Raw genomic sequence first — 18,116 nt, 5'->3', positions numbered from 1 at the left:
GTGTCTCTACAATGTTCTGATGCTGAGATATAAGGCTTTGTTTATTCCGTTGCTAGGGTACAAAGTTTGGTTGCTAGGGAGAAAATTGGCATCCCATAATGATCAACCTTCAAGCCACAAGTAAAACGGTCCAACCCCCGTGTCTCTATGATGTTCTGAAGCGGAGATATAAGGCTTTGTTTATTCCGTTGCTAGGGTACTAAGTTTGGTTGCTAGGGAGGAAAATGGCATCCCATAATGATCAACCTTCAAGCCACAAGTAAAACGGTCCAACCCCCGTGTCTCTATGATGTTCTGATGCTGAGATATAAGGCTTTGTTTATTCCGTTGCTAGGGTACTAAGTTTGGTTGCTAGGGAGGAAATTGGCATCCCATAATAATCAACCTTCAAGCCACAAGTAAAACGGTCCAACCCCCGTGTCTCTATGATGTTCTGAAGCGGAGAAATAAGGCTTTGTTTATTCCGTTGCTAGGGTACTAAGGTTGGTTGCTAGGGAGAAAAATGGCATCCCATAATGATCAACCTTCAAGCCACAAGTAAAACGGTCCAACCCCCATGTCTCTACGACACTCTAAAGTGAAGATATTTCATCTGGGACGCTTTTATTCCTTTATATGGGCATGTTTCCTGCCCCATTATAAGTCAATGGGAAATTTTGGGGGCCTCTTACACCCCAGGGGTACAGCTTACACCCCATTGTGATGTATGTTCTTACAGAGCCTGTCAGCCTCCTTAAATGTGGTAACCCACAAGTTTCTACAAGTTTCTCACTCGCAGCTATGACTCGTCAAAGTTTGTCTCAATGTTAAGTCAATGGAAATTTTGGGGTGTTTGAGCCCCCCGTTTAGGAATTCGGAAGGTCCCATCAGTTAGAAAAGTCATAGCATAAATCTACGGACCAGTCTTAAAAGTTTTGTAAAGTTTTGTGGGTGTAGCTTGAAAGCTCTAGGAGGAGTTACAGTCAGAAAAAGTAGGGATCAGAAGAAGAATAATAATAATAATAACTAGATATTAAAGTTTGAAGACAAACTTTATGTTGGCTTGAAAAAGCGTAGCCTGAACGTTTAAAACGGATTGACAGAAGTTTAGTTTAGTAGGCTATCTGGCAGTTAGTATGTTTAAGTATAAAGCTAACATGATTAGCATGAAGCTAGCATGAAGCTACCATGATTAGCATGAAGCTAGCATGATGCTAGCATGATTAGCATGAAGCTAGCATGATGCTAGCATGATTAGCATGAAGCTACCATGATGCTAGCATGAAGCTAGCATGATTAGCATGAAGGTAGCATGATGTTACCATGATTAGCATGAAGCTAGCATGATGCTAGCATGATTAGCATGAAGCTAGCATGATGTTAGCATGATTAGCATGAAGCGAACATGAAGCTAGCATGATTAGCATGTAGCTAGCATGATGTTAGCATGATTAGCATGTAGCTAGCATGAAGCTAGCATGATGCTAGCATGATTAGCATGAAGCTAGCATGATGCTAGCATGATTAGCATGAAGCTAGCATGATGCTAGCATGATTAGCATGAAGCTAGCATGAAGCTAGCATGATGCTAGCATGATTAGCATGAAGCTAACATGATGCTAGCATGATTAGCATGAAGCTAGCATGATGCTAGCATGATTAGCATGAAGCTAGCATGATTAGCATGAAGCTAGCATGATGTTAGCATGATTAGCATGTAGCTAGCATGAAGCTAGCATGATGCTAGCATGATTAGCATGATGCTAGCATGATTAGCATGAAGCTAGCATGATTAGCATGAAGCTAGCATGATGCTAGCATGATTAGCATGTAGCTAGCATGATGCTAGCATGATTAGCATGAAGCTAGCATGATGCTAGCATGATTAGCATGAAGCTAGCATGAAGCTAGCATGATGCTAGCATGATTAGCATGAAGCTAGCATGATGCTAGCATGATTAGCATGAAGCTAGCATGATGCTAGCATGATTAGCATGAAGCTAGCATGATGCTAACATGATGCTAGCATGATTAGCATGAAGCTAGCATGATGCTAGCATGATTAGCATGAAGCTAGCATGATTAGCATGAAGCTAGCATGATGCTAGCATGATTAGCATGTAGCTAGCATGATGTTAGCATGATTAGCATGAAGCTAGCATGAAGCTAGCATGATGCTAGCATGATTAGCATGAAGCTAGTATGATGCTAGCATGATTAGCATGAAGCTAGCATGATTAGCATGAAGCTAGCATGATGCTAGCATGATTAGCATGTAGCTAATTAGCATGATGCTAGCATGATTAGCATGTAGCTAGCATGAAGCTAGCACGATTAGCATGAAGCTAGCATGATGCTAGCACGATTAGCATGAAGCTAGCATAAAGCTAGCATGATTAGCATGAAACTAGCATGATTCTAGCATGATTAGCATGAAGCTAGCATGATGCTAGCATGATTAGCATGAAGCTAGCATGATGCTAGCATGATTAGCATGAAGCTAGCATGAAACTAGCAAGATTAGCATGAAGCTAGCATGAAGCTAGCACGAGGCTTGCATGATTAACATGAAGTTAGCATGAGAATAGCATGATTAGCATGAAGCTAGCATGATTTAACGTGAAGCTAGCATGATTAGCATGATGCTAGCATGATTAGCATTAAGCTAGTACTATTTAGCGTGCAGCTAACAAGATTTAACATGAAGTTAGCATGATTTAGCATGAAGTTAGCAAGATTTATTATGAAATTAGCATAAAGCTAGCATGAAACTAGCATGAAGCTAGTATGACTTAGCATGGAGCTAGCATGAAGCTAACATGACCCAAAGACCCAACCCCCATGTCTCTATGATGTTCAGATCCAGAGATATAAGGCTTTGTTTATTATGTTGCTAGGGTGCTCAAATTGGTTGCTAGGGGCGTGGTTTAATACCTCAGTAGGAATCCTAAGAGACTGATTGGATGCCTGAGTAAAATGAGCCCACCCCTATGTCTCTATGACACTCTGGTGTAAAGATATCCATCTGGGCTTTTTATAATGGTAGTCTATGGGAGATGTTGCTAGGGTACCCAAAATTGTTGCTAGGGGCGTGGCTTAATAGCTCTGGGGCGATCCTAAGAGACTGATTGGATGACTGAGTAAAATGAGCCCACCCCCATGTCTATACGACACTCTAAAGTAAAGATATTCCATCTGGGACGCTTTTACTCCCTTATATGGGCATGTTTCCTGCCCCATTATAAGTCAATGGGAAATTTTGGGGGCCTCTTACACCCCAGGGGTACAGCTTACACCTTAATGTGATGTATGTTCTTACAGAGCCTGTCAGCCTCCTTAAATGTGGTAAGCCACAAGTTTCTACAAGTTTCTCACTCGCAGCTATGGCCCGTCAAAGTTTGTCTCCATGTTAAGTAAATGGGAAATTTGGGGTGTTTGAGCGCCCCGTTTAGGAATTCGGAAGGTCCCATCAGTTAGAAAAGATATAGCACACTAAGTCAGACCAGTCTGAAGGTCTGTGGAAAATTTGGTGCATGTAGCTTGAAAGCTCTAGGACGAGTTAGTGTCAGAAATTTTGGGGTGCTAAGAAGAATAATAACTAGATATTAAAGTTTGAGGACAAACTTTATGTTGGCTTGAAAAAGCGTAGCCTGAACATTTAAAATGGTTTGACAGAAGTTTATTTTAGTAGGCTATCTGGCTGTTAGCATGATTAGCATGAAGTTAGCATGATTAGCATGAAGCTAGCATGATTAGCATGAAGCTAGCATGATGTTAGCATGATCAGTATGAAGCTAGCATGAAGCTAACATGATTAGCATGAAGCTAACATGAAGCTAACATGATTAGCATGAAGCTAGCATGATGCTAGCATGATTCGCATGAAGCTAGCATGAAGCTAACATGATTAGCATAAAGCTAGAATGAAGCTAACATTTATTCCGTTGCTAGGGTACTAAGTTTGGTTGCTAGGGAGAAAATTGGCATCCCATAATGATCAACCTTCAAGCCACAAGTAAAACGGTCCAACCCCCGTGTCTCTATGATGTTCTGAAGCGGAGATATAAGGCTTTGTTTATTCCGTTGCTAGGGTACTAAGTTTGGTTGCTAGGGAGAAAATTGGCATCCCATAATGATCAACCTTCAAGCCACAAGTAAAACGGTCCAACCCCCGTGTCTCTATGATGTTCTGAAGCGGAGATATAAGGCTTTGTTTATTCCGTTGCTAGGGTACTAAGTTTGGTTGCTAGGGAGAAAATTGGCATCCCATAATGATCAACCTTCAAGCCACAAGTAAAACGGTCCAACCCCTGTGTCTCTATGATGTTCTGAAGCGGAGATATAAGGCTTTGTTTATTCCGTTGCTAGGGTACTAAGTTTGGTTGCTAGGGAGAAAATTGGCATCCCATAATGATCAACCTTCAAGCCACAAGTAAAACGGTCCAACCCCCGTGTCTCTATGATGTTCTGAAGCGGAGATATAAGGCTTTGTTTATTCCGTTGCTAGGGTACTAAGTTTGGTTGCTAGGGAGAAAAATGGCATCCCATAATGATCACACTTCAAGCCACAAGTAAAACGGTCCAACCCCCGTGTCTCTATGATGTTCTGAAGCGGAGATATAAGGCTTTGTTTATTCCGTTGCTAGGGTACTAAGTTTGGTTGCTAGGGAGAAAAATGGCATCCCATAATGATCAACCTTCAAGCCACAAGTAAAACGGTCCAACCCCCATGTCTCTACGACACTCTAAAGTAAAGATATTCCATCTGGGATGCTTTTATTCCCTTATATGGGCATGTTTCCTGCCCCATTATAAGTCAATGGGAAATTTTGGGGGCCTCTTACACCCCAGGGGTATAGCTTACACCCCATTGTGATGTATGTTCTTACAGAGCCTGTCAGCCACCTTAAATGTGGTAAGCCACAAGTTTCTACAAGTTTCTCACTCACAGCTTTGACCCGTCAAAGTTTGTCTCAATGTTAAGTCAATGGAAATTTTGGGGTGTTCGAGACCCCCGTTTAGGAATTCGGAAGGTCCCATCAGTTAGAAAAGATATAGCACACTAAGTCAGACCAGTCTGAAGGTCTGTGGAAAATTTGGTGCATGTAGCTTGAAAGCCCTAGGACGAGTTAGTGTTTATAATTTTGGGGGGAGAAAAAGAATAATAATAACTAGATATTAAAGTTTGAAGACAAACTTTATGTTGGCTTGAAAAAGCGTAGCATGAAGCTAGCATGATGCTAGCATGATTAGCATGAAGCTAGCATGATCCTAGCATGATTAGCATGAAGCTAGCATGATGTTAGCATTGATTAGCATGAAGCTAGCATGATGCTAGCATTGATTAGCATGAAGCTAGCATGATGCTAGCATTGATTAGCATGAAGCTAGCATGATTAGCATGAAGCTAGCATGAAGCTAGCATGATTAGCATGAAGCTAGCATGATGTTAGCATGATTAGCATGAAGCTAGCATGATGCTAGCATGATTAACATGAAGCTAGCATGAAGTTAGCATGATTAGCATGAAGCTACCATGATGTTAGCATGATTAGCATGAAGCTAGCATGATGCTAGCATGATTAGCATAAAGCTAGCATGATGTTAGCATGATTAGCATGAAGCTAGCATGATGTTAGCATTGATTAGCATGAAATTAGCATGAAGCTAGCATGATGCTAGCATTGATTAGCATGAAGCTAGCATGAAGCTACCATGATTAGCATGAAGCTAGCATGAAGCTAGCATGATTAGCATGAAGCTAGCATGAAGCTAGCATGATTAGCATGAAGCTAGCATGATTAGCATGAAGCTAGCATAATGCTAGCATGATTAGCATGAAGTTAGCATGATGCTAGCATGATTAGCATGAAGCTAGCATGATGCTAGCATGATTAGCATTAAGCTAGCATGATGCTAGCATGATTAGCATGAAGTTAGCATGATGCTAGCATGATTAGCATGAAGCTAGCATGATGCTAGCATGATTAGCATGAAGCTAGCATGATTCTTGCATGATTAGCATGAAGCTACCATGATGTTAGCATGATTAGCATGAAGCTAGCATGATGCTAGTATGATTAGCATGAAACTAGCATGAGGCTAGCATGATTAGCATGAAGAAAACATGAGGTTAGCATGATTAGCATAAAGCTAGCATGATTTAACGTGAAGCTAGCATGATTAGCATGATGCTAGCATGATTAGCATGAAGCTAGCACTATTTAGCGTGAAGCTAACAAGATTTAACATGAAGCTAGCATGATTTAGCATGAAGTTAGCAAGCTATATTATGAAATTAGCATAAAGCTAGCATGAAACTAGCATGAAGCTAGTATGACTTAGCATGGAGCTAGCATGAAGCTAACATGACCCGAAGACCCAACCCCCATGTCTCTATGATGTTCAGATCCAAAGATATAAGGCTTTGTTTATTATGTTGCTAGGGTGCTCATATTTGGTTGCTAGGGGCGTGGCTTAACACCTCAATAAGAATCCTATTAAGACTGATTGGATGCCTGAGTAAAATGAGCCCACCCCTATGTCTCTATGACACTCTGGTGCAAAGATATCCATCTGGGCTTTTTATAATGGTAGTCTATGGGAGATGTTGCTAGGGTACCCAAAATTGTTGCTAGGGGCGTGGCTAAATAGCTTTGGGGCGATCCTAAGAGACTGATTGGATGACTGAGTAAAATGAGCCCACCCCCATGTCTCTACGACACTCTAAAGTAAAGATATTCCATCTGGGACGCTTTTATTCCCTTATATGGGCATGTTTCCTGCCCCATTATAAGTCAATGGGAAATTTTGGGGGCCTCTTACACCCCAGGGGTATAGCTTACACCCCATTGTGATGTATGTTCTTACAGAGCCTGTCAGCCACCTTAAATGTGGTAAGCCACAAGTTTCTACAAGTTTCTCACTCACAGCTATGACCCGTCAAAGTTTGTCTCAATGTTAAGTCAATGGAAATTTTGGGGTGTTCGAGCCCCCCGTTTAGGAATTCGGAAGGTCCCATCAGTTAGAAAAGATATAGCACACTAAGTCAGACCAGTCTGAAGGTCTGTGGAAAATTTGGTGCATGTAGCTTGAAAGCTCTAGGACGAGTTAGTGTCAGAAATTTTGGGAGGAGAAGAAAGAATAATAACTAGATATTAAAGTTTGAGGACAAACTTTATGTTGGCTTGAAAAAGCGTAGCCTGAACGTTTAAAACGGATTGACAGAAGTTTAGTTTAGTAGGCTATCTGGCAGTTAGTATGTTTAAGTATGAAGCTAACATGATTAGCATGAAGCTAGCATGAAGCTAACATGATTAGCCTGAAGCTAGCATGATGCTAGCATGATTAGCATGAAGCTAGCATGATGCTAGCATGATTAGCATGAAGTTAGCATGATGCTAGCATGATTAGCATGAAGCTAGCATGATGCTAGCATGATAAGCATGAAGCTACCATGATGCTAGCATGAAGCTATCATGATTAGCATGAAGCTAGCATGAAGCTAGCATGATTAGCATGTAGCTAGCATGATGTTAGCATGATTAGTATGTAGCTAGCGTGAAGCTAGCATGATGTTAGCATGATTAGCATGAAGCTAGCATGATGCTAGCATGATTAGCATGAAGCTAGCATGATTAGCATGTAGCTAGCATGATGCTAGCATGATTAGCATGAAGTTAGCATGATGCTAGCATGATTAGCATGAAGCTAGCATGATGTTAGCATGATTAGCATGTAGCTAGCATGATGTTAGCATGATTAGTATGTAGCTAGCATGAAGCTAGCATGATGTTAGCATGATTAGCATGAAGCTAGCATGATGCTAGCATGATTAGCATGAAGCTAGCATGATTAGCATGTAGCTAGCATGATGCTAGCATGATTAGCATGTAGCTAGCATGAAGCTAGCATGAAGCTAGCATGATGCTAGCATGATTAGCATGAAGCTAGCATGATTAGCATGAAGCTAACATGATGCTAGCATGATTAGCATGTAGCTAGCATGAAGCTAGCATGAAGCTAGCATGATGCTAGCATGATTAGCATGAAACTAGCATGATGCTAGCATGATTAGCATGAAGCTAGCATGATGCTAGCATGATGCTAGCATGATTAGCATGAAGCTAGCATGATTAGCATGAAGCTAGCATGATGTTAGCATGTAGCTAGCATGAAGCTAGCATGATTAGCATGAAGCTAGCATGAAGCTAACATGATTAGCCTGAAGCTAGCATGATGCTAGCATGATTAGCATGAAGCTAGCATGATGCTAGCATGATTAGCATGAAGTTAGCATGATGCTAGCATGATTAGCATGAAGCTAGCATGATGCTAGCATGATAAGCATGAAGCTACCATGATGCTAGCATGAAGCTATCATGATTAGCATGAAGCTAGCATGAAGCTAGCATGATTAGCATGTAGCTAGCATGATGTTAGCATGATTAGTATGTAGCTAGCATGAAGCTAGCATGATGTTAGCATGATTAGCATGAAGCTAGCATGATGCTAGCATGATTAGCATGAAGCTAGCATGATTAGCATGTAGCTAGCATGATGCTAGCATGTAGCTAGCATGATGCTAGCATGATTAGCATGAAGTTAGCATGATGCTAGCATGATTAGCATGAAGCTAGCATGATGTTAGCATGATTAGCATGTAGCTAGCATGATGTTAGCATGATTAGTATGTAGCTAGCATGAAGCTAGCATGATGTTAGCATGATTAGCATGAAGCTAGCATGATGCTAGCATGATTAGCATGAAGCTAGCATGATTAGCATGTAGCTAGCATGATGCTAGCATTATTAGCATGTAGCTAGCATGAAGCTAGCATGAAGCTAGCATGATTAGCATGAAGCTAGCATGATGCTAGCATGATGCTAGCATGATTAGCATGAAGCTAGCATGATGCTAGCATGATTAGCATGAAGCTAGCATGATTAGCATGAAGCTAGCATGATGCTAGCATGATTAGCATGTAGCTAGCATGAAGCTAGCATGTTGCTAGCATTATTAGCATGAAACTAGCATGATGCTAGCATGATTAGCATGAAGCTAGCATGATGCTAGCATGATGCTAGCATGATTAGCATGAAGCTAGCATGATTAGCATGAAGCTAGCATGATGTTAGCATGATTAGCATGTAGCTAGCATGAAGCTAGCATGATTAGCATGAAGCTAGCATAAAGCTAGCATGATTAGCATGAAACTAGCATGATTCTAGCATGATTAGCATGAAGCTAGCATCATGCTAGCATGATTAGCATGAAGCTAGCATGATGCTAGCATGATTAGCATGAAGCTAGCATGAAACTAGCAAGATTAGCATGAAGCTAGCATGAAGCTAGCACGAGGCTTGCATGATTAACATGAAGTTAGCATGAGAATAGCATGATTAGCATGAAGCTAGCATGATTTAACGTGAAGCTAGCATGATTAGCATGATGCTAGCATGATTAGCATTAAGCTAGCACTATTTAGCGTGCAGCTAACAAGATTTAACATGAAGTTAGCATGATTTAGCATGAAGTTAGCAAGATTTATTATGAAATTAGCATAAAGCTAGCATGAAACTAGCATGAAGCTAGTATGACTTAGCATGGAGCTAGCATGAAGCTAACATGACCCAAAGACCTAACCCCCATGTCTCTAAGATGTTCAGATCCAGAGATATAAGGCTTTGTTTATTATGTTGCTAGGGTGCTCAAATTGGTTGCTAGGGGCGTGGTTTAATACCTCAGTAGGAATCCTAAGAGACTGATTGGATGCCTGAGTAAAATGAGCCCACCCCTATGTCTCTATGACACTCTGGTGTAAAGATATCCATCTGGGCTTTTTATAATGGTAGTCTATGGGAGATGTTGCTAGGGTACCCAAAATTGTTGCTAGGGGCGTGGCTTAATAGCTCTGGGGCGATCCTAAGAGACCTATTGGATGACTGAGTAAAATGAGCCCACCCCCATGTCTCTACGACACTCTAAAGTGAAGATATTCCATCTGGGACGCTTTTACTCCCTTATATGGGCATGTTTCCTGCCCCATTATAAGTCAATGGGAAATTTTGGGGGCCTCTTACACCCCAGGGGTACAGCTTACACCTTAATGTGATGTATGTTCTTACAGAGCCTGTCAGCCTCCTTAAATGTGGTAAGCCACAAGTTTCTACAAGTTTCTCACTCGCAGCTATGGCCCGTCAAAGTTTGTCTCCATGTTAAGTAAATGGGAAATTTGGGGTGTTTGAGCGCCCCGTTTAGGAATTCGGAAGGTCCCATCAGTTAGAAAAGATATAGCACACTAAGTCAGACCAGTCTGAAGGTCCGTGGAAAATTTGGTGCATGTAGCTTGAAAGCCCTAGGACGAGTTAGTGTCAGAAATTTTGGGGTGCTAAGAAGAATAATAATAATAAGATATAAGTTTAAAAGCAATAACAATATGTTGGCTTTTTCAAGCCAACATAATAATAATAATAATAATAAGTTTAATAGCAATAACAATATATTGGCTTTTTCAAAGCCAACATAACTAGATATTAAAGTTTGAAGACAAACTTTATGTTGGCTTGAAAAAGCGAGTCTGAACATTTTTAACAATTTCACAGGATAAACGTTTACTTGAGAAGTTTAGTTTAGTCTAGCTGTTTGCATGTTTTAGTATGATGCTAGCATGATTAAACAAAGTTACAATGACTTAACATGAAGCTAACACCATTTAACATCATTTAACAAAGTTAACAGTATGTTAGCATAATTTAGAATGAAGTTAGCATGATTTAGCATAAAGTTAGCATGATTTAATACAAAGCTATAGCCTATAGTTTAGCATGAAGCTCCCTGCTGACAAAAACTGCATCACACCAGCATGGATCAGCGTGGAAATTATGCTGGTTTGATGCTGGTTTAGCTGGTGGTTACAAGCACCAAAACACAACATATGCTGGTCTTGCTGGTATGACCAGCATGGGATGCTGGTGCTACTGCTTGTTTGGTGCTGGTTTAGCTTGTGCTAATGCTGGTGCTGATGCTGGTTTAGCTTGTGTTCAGTAGCTAACCAGCACCAAAACACAACATATGCTGGTCTTGCTGCTAGGCTATGCTGCTTTGTTCAGCAGGGCTAGCTTGATTTAATATGAGGCTAGCTAGGATGATTAGCTAGGATGCTGCTATGCAGTTGCTATGTAATTGTAAGCTACAAGATCTGAGTATGCAGTAAACATGAAGGTCTTGATGCTTGAAACTTCAATATATTTAAATTCATTATTAGTTGGGAAAACATTTATGCAGCATTTTTCGGACAATAATGTAATGCATAATGATATTCATGTTTTTTTACGTCTGGGAACTGATACACAGTATACTTTAATGCACACTGCTGTTGTTTGTATGTGAATATTGATGCATCTTTTCCTTTATCTATGTTTTAGACAAGATAAATAGGATGTTGACCTTTGATTTTTCCCAGCTGGTGCTTTACTGCAACATCTATGTGAATTGTTTGCCATTTAAGAGGTTCACAAATAGTCACTAGGATAATGACACTGATGATAGTGTGTCTGTACCTATCAGTGCCATCTTATCACTGTGTAATATTTTAGGCCAGAGCTTCCCAAACTTAACACTGGTAAGCCCCCCCAAAAACATAGCAAAAGCTCCACGACCCCCCCCCACCCCATTTGTAGTATAACATATCTTTTTAATAAAGCCGATTGTCTCTTTGCACATTACCAACATTTAATAACCAGTTTTTAAGAATCTCACGTGAATCATGAGAACTATGGAAAGTATTTTATATTCTGTTGAAAGATGACGTAAAAATTCTTTACAAATAAATGAAGAGTTAAACGAGATAAATCCATTTTTTAACATTTTTGTGAAAATATGTTTATTATTATGTTATCATGTTATTATTTTGTTTTATGGTGCTACTTAGCTGTATGTTTTAAGTTATGAAGGTTTAAATCAAAACAAATCAACTGCAGTTGAATTGAAATTAATTGGAATGCACAACCAAAAAACAAGATTTCTGAACATTTAAAAAAATGGTGGTTATCTCGTTTTGCAACGAAACTCTTCATATATAAAACCATAACCCTACATACTTTCTGCATAGTATTTACCATTATAACACAAAGGGGTGGTTTCCCGGACAAGGATTAGACTAGTCCTAGACTAAAATAAATATAAGAGCTGTCCAAACTGAAAACAACATGCACTGACATATCTTAAAATACATCAGTGCCCTTTGTTTTTCCTTAAAATGCACGCCAGTATGTTTTTAGTAAGGCGTGTTTATTCAAACTAGTTATATTTCATAATTAAACTAAGGCCTTGTCCTGTCTTAAGCTAATCCCAGTCTGGGAAACCACCCAAAAGTGTGTAACAGAAGCTACATAGCTCACAAATAGTTAATAAATCTATTGCAATTAATTACATAACTATGTTAAAAAATATTTAAAAAAAATATAAAAACGTTTAAGCAATGTATCTCACCTCAGTATAATAAAAAAATGAAATAAATATAAATAAATATAAATATATACATAAATACGCTTTAAAATCACATGATTTTTTTATTTAGCCTAGTCAAGGTCCCCCGCAGTACTGCGACGGCCCACTGGGGGGCAGCGGCCCACAGTTTGGGAAGCACTGTTTAAGGCAAAGAATTTATCAATTTATTGTAGAATTGTCCATTTTGGGCATTTCTCAAAGTTAATCAATTAAATAAAATAACGAACAAAATGATAAGCATTTTATATATATATAAGAGCAAATGAGTTCATATGGCCATTGATAGCATTATATTTATTTTATTTTCATTTATATTACTGTTTAAGGAAGGTTTTCTTGTTTTATTATTTTTAATATTATGGTTTAATATTGTCTGGCCCGTATCCAAAGCTCAAATGTGATAATATTTTATATATATTTTTGAAATACTTTTGTTACACGACTAGTATTCTGGTATTAGGTAACATCACGTGATTAATTCAAACCAATGAGACGACAGCTTTGGACGAGAGTCTGTATAGCTAATGAGCTTGCTTCCGGTTCTGGTTTTACCTTCACTGAGCGAGCGCCACTTTCTCAGCTATCTCTTGAGGTAGGTCAAATTTAAAATTTCACAGACAGACGGTGGATTAATCAATTTGATGATTTTAAATATGTCGATTGTTAATTTAGATGAGTGTAATATTACTTACGTTTAAACAATAAAAAAATATAACGGATTATCTTCTGCTATCATTGTTTTCTGAGGTAAATTATGCGTTGGAAAAAAAACAAACGGATAGTTCAAATAATTGTAGCCTAAGAAATTGTGGCTAAAGCCCATTTTTATTGTTTATATGATTTTAGTTTGATATATTGTTAATGTGAACCGTTTAACGGACGGACCGACCGAACAATTTCAGTGAGGGAAAAGGTAACCGTTAACTTAAGTGGTTGTCAGACACTCAGGCGTCTGCCTGTTTTTGGTAACAAAAATCAGCTTAACCGAGGTTATATGGATGGTAGGAACAACCACTTAAGTTGTGGACTAACATATGCAATTATATATAATAAATGCATGGTGTCGTCTATAGAAGAATAACATAACGTTACGTTACTCGAAGCTACAGTGACATCTGCAGGCGAGGCTTTACTTAAATGCCTTGTTTGTTCATGAGTTTTTGACGTGTTTCATATTTTATCATAGTTTTTTACGTTCATTTTGAAGTTATGGTAACTTAACTTATTTGTTTAAGATACGTTTGGTAGGCGCGAACCCGGGAGGTCGCGCCCAGCTTGAGCTTCCGCATTATTAACACTGTTAGCTTCACTGTTATTTGCGATAGACGAAAAATGTTTGAATAAAGAGCCTAGGTAGGGGGAAGTACGCAAAATACATGGGTTTTTTCTAGTGTAACGTTTATTAATATGTTGGAGGCAATTCCTCAAAATATACTTTATAAAATATACTATTGTAAACAGAATATGGTTGGTATATCAACCCTTATGATTTGATAATAATGTATGTTTTTTTTCTCTTCACCCTGTACTTTTGTTACATCATTTTTTGCTGTCTAGACATTTTTGTGGTAAGTCATTTATATAATACGGGGCCCTTCTGGTCACCCCCTGGAAAAAAGAAAACAATCCGTGATCACGGTTTTGTAATTCGTCCCCTCAGTTTATAAACCGTACTCACGGATTATTAAACTGTTCCCTCAGTTTTACAAACCGTGCGCTCGGATAAATAAACCGTACACACGAGTTAACAATCCGTGCTCTTAGATTTGTAAACCGTACCATCAGTTTTTGCAATCCGTACCCACGAATTTATAAACCGTGCGCACGCTTTTGCAATCTGTTCTCACAGTTTTGCTAACTGGATTTGTAGCCCCTCCCTCATTTTAGAAATCGCTATTCATTCTTATTCATTCTTTCCAAGTTTCCTATTAATGTTTGATATTTTCGGAAATTAATAAAGTTAAAACCGTGTTAAGCTGTTTTATACGTTCCTAACTGGAAACGTGCTTTAATATTTACGAAATATTTTAATCGGATGCTACAGTAAACAGATATCTTTGTGTAAAATTAACATATGTTATTTAGATTTATTCATCAAATAAAATAAATATTTAACTAACAAATGATTTCTACATATCCTTAATATTTTAATCAATATATTTGAGAATGCCACACTTAGGCTTGCTATATATTTTCGTTTTTAATTGCTCATTTCAAATTCATATTTTATGTATTTAACATCAGCTTATTAGGTAAGATTAAAAGATTATTAAGAGCTGCACAATAATATACATATAAGTTTTATATACATATAATTCTTAATTATTGTAAATCAATATTATTATATCTGATTATCAATATATTTGAGAATTTCACACTTAAATATTTACACGTTTTAAAACTTATAATAATAATTGCTCATTTAAAATTAATATTTTATGTATTTAACATCAACATAACATCGACAATCAAACATTTTTACATTGTAGCCTATTATTTGAGTAAATATAGGCAAACAAAGTAGATCACGTGTTAATTTAAAAATCAACAAAGCAAACGGGTTTTATTCAGCAGCAGATGAAATTGCGTCTTTTGCAGAAAATAAACATCTCCGAATCTCCTCAAAAATCCTGGTAAGTGTGGAGTATGAGTAATTACATTTACAATATAGGTGCAGGATTCTGCTGATCCACCTGTCTGGAATGAAGAAGTGATTCTGCAACCTCTCAGAGTTTATTCAGCTCATTGTATTTGTAACATGTACTGTTTGGCATTTTTGGAGTTTCATGATGACTGTAGAGTTATGTCATGTGTAAATAAATGTTCAATAAAATAATTGTGTACAATTGCTTTGTTCATCGTTCATAAAGGATGGTATGAAATAAATTCACTTTACATTAAGTAAATTCAACTCATTTTTTATTTAAATAAAATTCATAAAAAACAGCTACATCTACTTAACATTTGCAATTACTTATTTTTACTCAATTTTATTTTTAATAGGAAATCAATTTAATTATTGTTAATACCAGATTTAAAGCTTTCAAATTTACTCAGTATTTGTAAGTATAAAATGTTTTACCAAAAATTGAATAAATCATAGTAAATGTTTTACAGAGTGTGGCTCATATACCCGCTCATTGTGCATTAAAAATATGACCAGAAATTGATTCTTTTACACACATTTCAAAGAGCACAGCTATTTTAACACTTTGGTGACCTAAATAAATACGTACAATACAAATAGTCACGATTATTCTAGCAGTATTTGCACAGAAAGCTGTTACCCAGTTAATATAACAGTATAACTTCAAGTATTCAGATAAAAAAACTTTACGCAAGGACAAAGACAATATTTAATTAACAAAGTACAAATTTTAAGTTTAAATATTAATAAACTCCAAACTTATCTGGATTTTTTAAAGAGTTTCTCAGATGTTTGTCATCCCAGAAGTTTCCTTTGATTAATATTTTCTCATTGATCCTTAAATTAACATGTGATCTACTTAATTTCTAACTACTTTTTTGCTTACATTAGCTCAGATAATAAACATAATGTAAAAATGTTTCACCAAAAAATTAAGTAAATCATAATAAAAGTTTGGCATGAAGTTGATGTTAAATGCAAATAATATTGATTTACAATAATTAAGAATTATAGGTATATAAAACTTATATGTTTATAATTGTGCAGCTCTTAGTAATCTTTTAATCTTACCTAATAAGTTGATGTTAAATACATAAAATATGAATTTGAAATGAGCAATTAAAAACGAAAATATATAGCAAGCCTAAGTATATTGATTAAAATATATAGGATATGTAGAAATCATTTGTTAGTTAAATACTTATTTTATTTGATGAATAAATCTAAATAACATGTTAATTTTACACAAAGATATCTGTTTACTGTAGCATCCGATTAAAATATTTCGTAAATATTAAAGCACGTTTCCAGTTAGGAACGTATAAAACAGCTTAACACGGTTTAAACTTTATTAATTTCCGAAAATATCAAACATTAATAGGAAACTTGGAAAGAATGATTAAGAATGAATAGCGATTTCTAAAATGAGGGAGGGGCTACAAATCCAGTTAGCAAAACTGTGAGAACAGATTGCAAAAGCGTGCGCACGGTTTATAAATTCGTGGGTACAGATTGCAAAAACTGATGGTACGGTTTACAAATCTAAGAGCACGGATTGTTAACTCGTGCGTACGGTTTATTAATCCGAGCGCACGGTTTGTAAAACTGAGGGAACAGTTTAATAATCCGTGAGTACGGTTTATAAACTGAGGGGACGAATTACAAAACCGTGATCACGGATTGTTTTCTTTTTTCCAGGGGGTGACCAGAAGGGCTCCGTAATATAACAATCTCTGTTGCAACATAATACTTTTTTTCTGAACAGTTAACCTTGCACATGATATTTAAATAGTAATGTTTAATTTTTCTTTCTTTTGCTCTTTTGAAAACATTTAACTGCTTTAGCTAAGTAAGTATTAATTTTGAATGTCAAATTTTTACTAAATGTACAAGTTATGACATATTTTATTTAGATATTTAGTGACCATTTCTTTTTCTTCTGTTTGATTTTCTTTAGACCTCAGCCAAATTCCTGGTTTTGCTGGGCAACAGCACCTATTTCATACAATTTTGTTATAGCGAACCCAAAGGCTCTTTTCAGAGCCATCCACATTGCGTCACTGGTAAGTCATTTTCAATTACTTTTGAATCAGTAATTGCCTAATGACATTATAACATTGTTTTTCTGTTAATGTAACAGATATTGTTTACCAATGTTTATTGTTGTTTGTCAGTTTTGGCCATTTCAGCATGTTTGAAATAGGGGTGTAACGGTTCAAATTACTCACGTTTCGGTGCGTATCACGGCTTAGGGTCACAGTTTCAGTACACATTGGTCACAACAGGCTGCTTTACAAAAATAAAAACCTAAGCCGTTTTTAACCTCTGCCAAAATCAACATTTTCACTTAAGAGCACTTGTATTATTATACTATATACCAGCTTTACTGTGCAATTCAATATGAACATAAAATAGCTTAGAACACTGGGTTACTTTTTATATTCTATGCCGCTATCTTCAAGTTTTTTTTGCAAGAAGATAGGTTTGTTAAAATTCAAACACAGAAGGCAATTTGTGCTGTTTCTGTCTCACATGCGATCGTGTGCTATCAACAAAACCCTGGTGATGACGTGTAAAGCGACTCGTCATATTAGATGTATTGCCTTAGGCATACAGCACTTGCGAATTTTACAGTTTTGTCCACATTTTCTTGAGCATCGCTGCTGCAGTAGACTTAAATGCAGCTGGGGATGACTCTGTTAGCGTCTTTTCTCCTTCGTTTGCCGTGCTAAACGGTCTGTGAAACACACAAACACGCGAGGATGAACTGTGAGGTTGGCAACAAATTTGCATACTTCGAGTTGATTGGACAGGTACTCTCACCTTAACACATGCAGAGATTATTCAGAACCATACATTAGCTTTTTTATGCATCGTTTTTTCACCAAACTATAATAGAAATGTGTGGTCGAATTAAACACGGTGCACGTGCGTCCCAAACTGTGGGCGGAAAACAGGACGATTCGATTCTTTACCGAGA

The 18,116-nt window shown here is 37.4% G+C and overlaps 1 protein-coding gene across 5 annotated transcripts in view; it reads left to right on the top strand.

Moving 5' to 3' along the window:
- The window catches only part of ccser2b (coiled-coil serine-rich protein 2b), a 158,837-nt gene that overhangs the window by 66,310 nt on the left and 74,411 nt on the right, over nt 1-18,116 (top strand). The window lies entirely within an intron of this gene.

Source organism: Paramisgurnus dabryanus, chromosome 1 (assembly GCF_030506205.2).
Source record: "Paramisgurnus dabryanus chromosome 1, PD_genome_1.1, whole genome shotgun sequence".
NCBI lineage: Eukaryota > Metazoa > Chordata > Actinopteri > Cypriniformes > Cobitidae > Paramisgurnus > Paramisgurnus dabryanus.
Note: the sequence above shows the minus strand (reverse complement) of the source record. Positions and strands in the feature narration are given on the sequence as shown.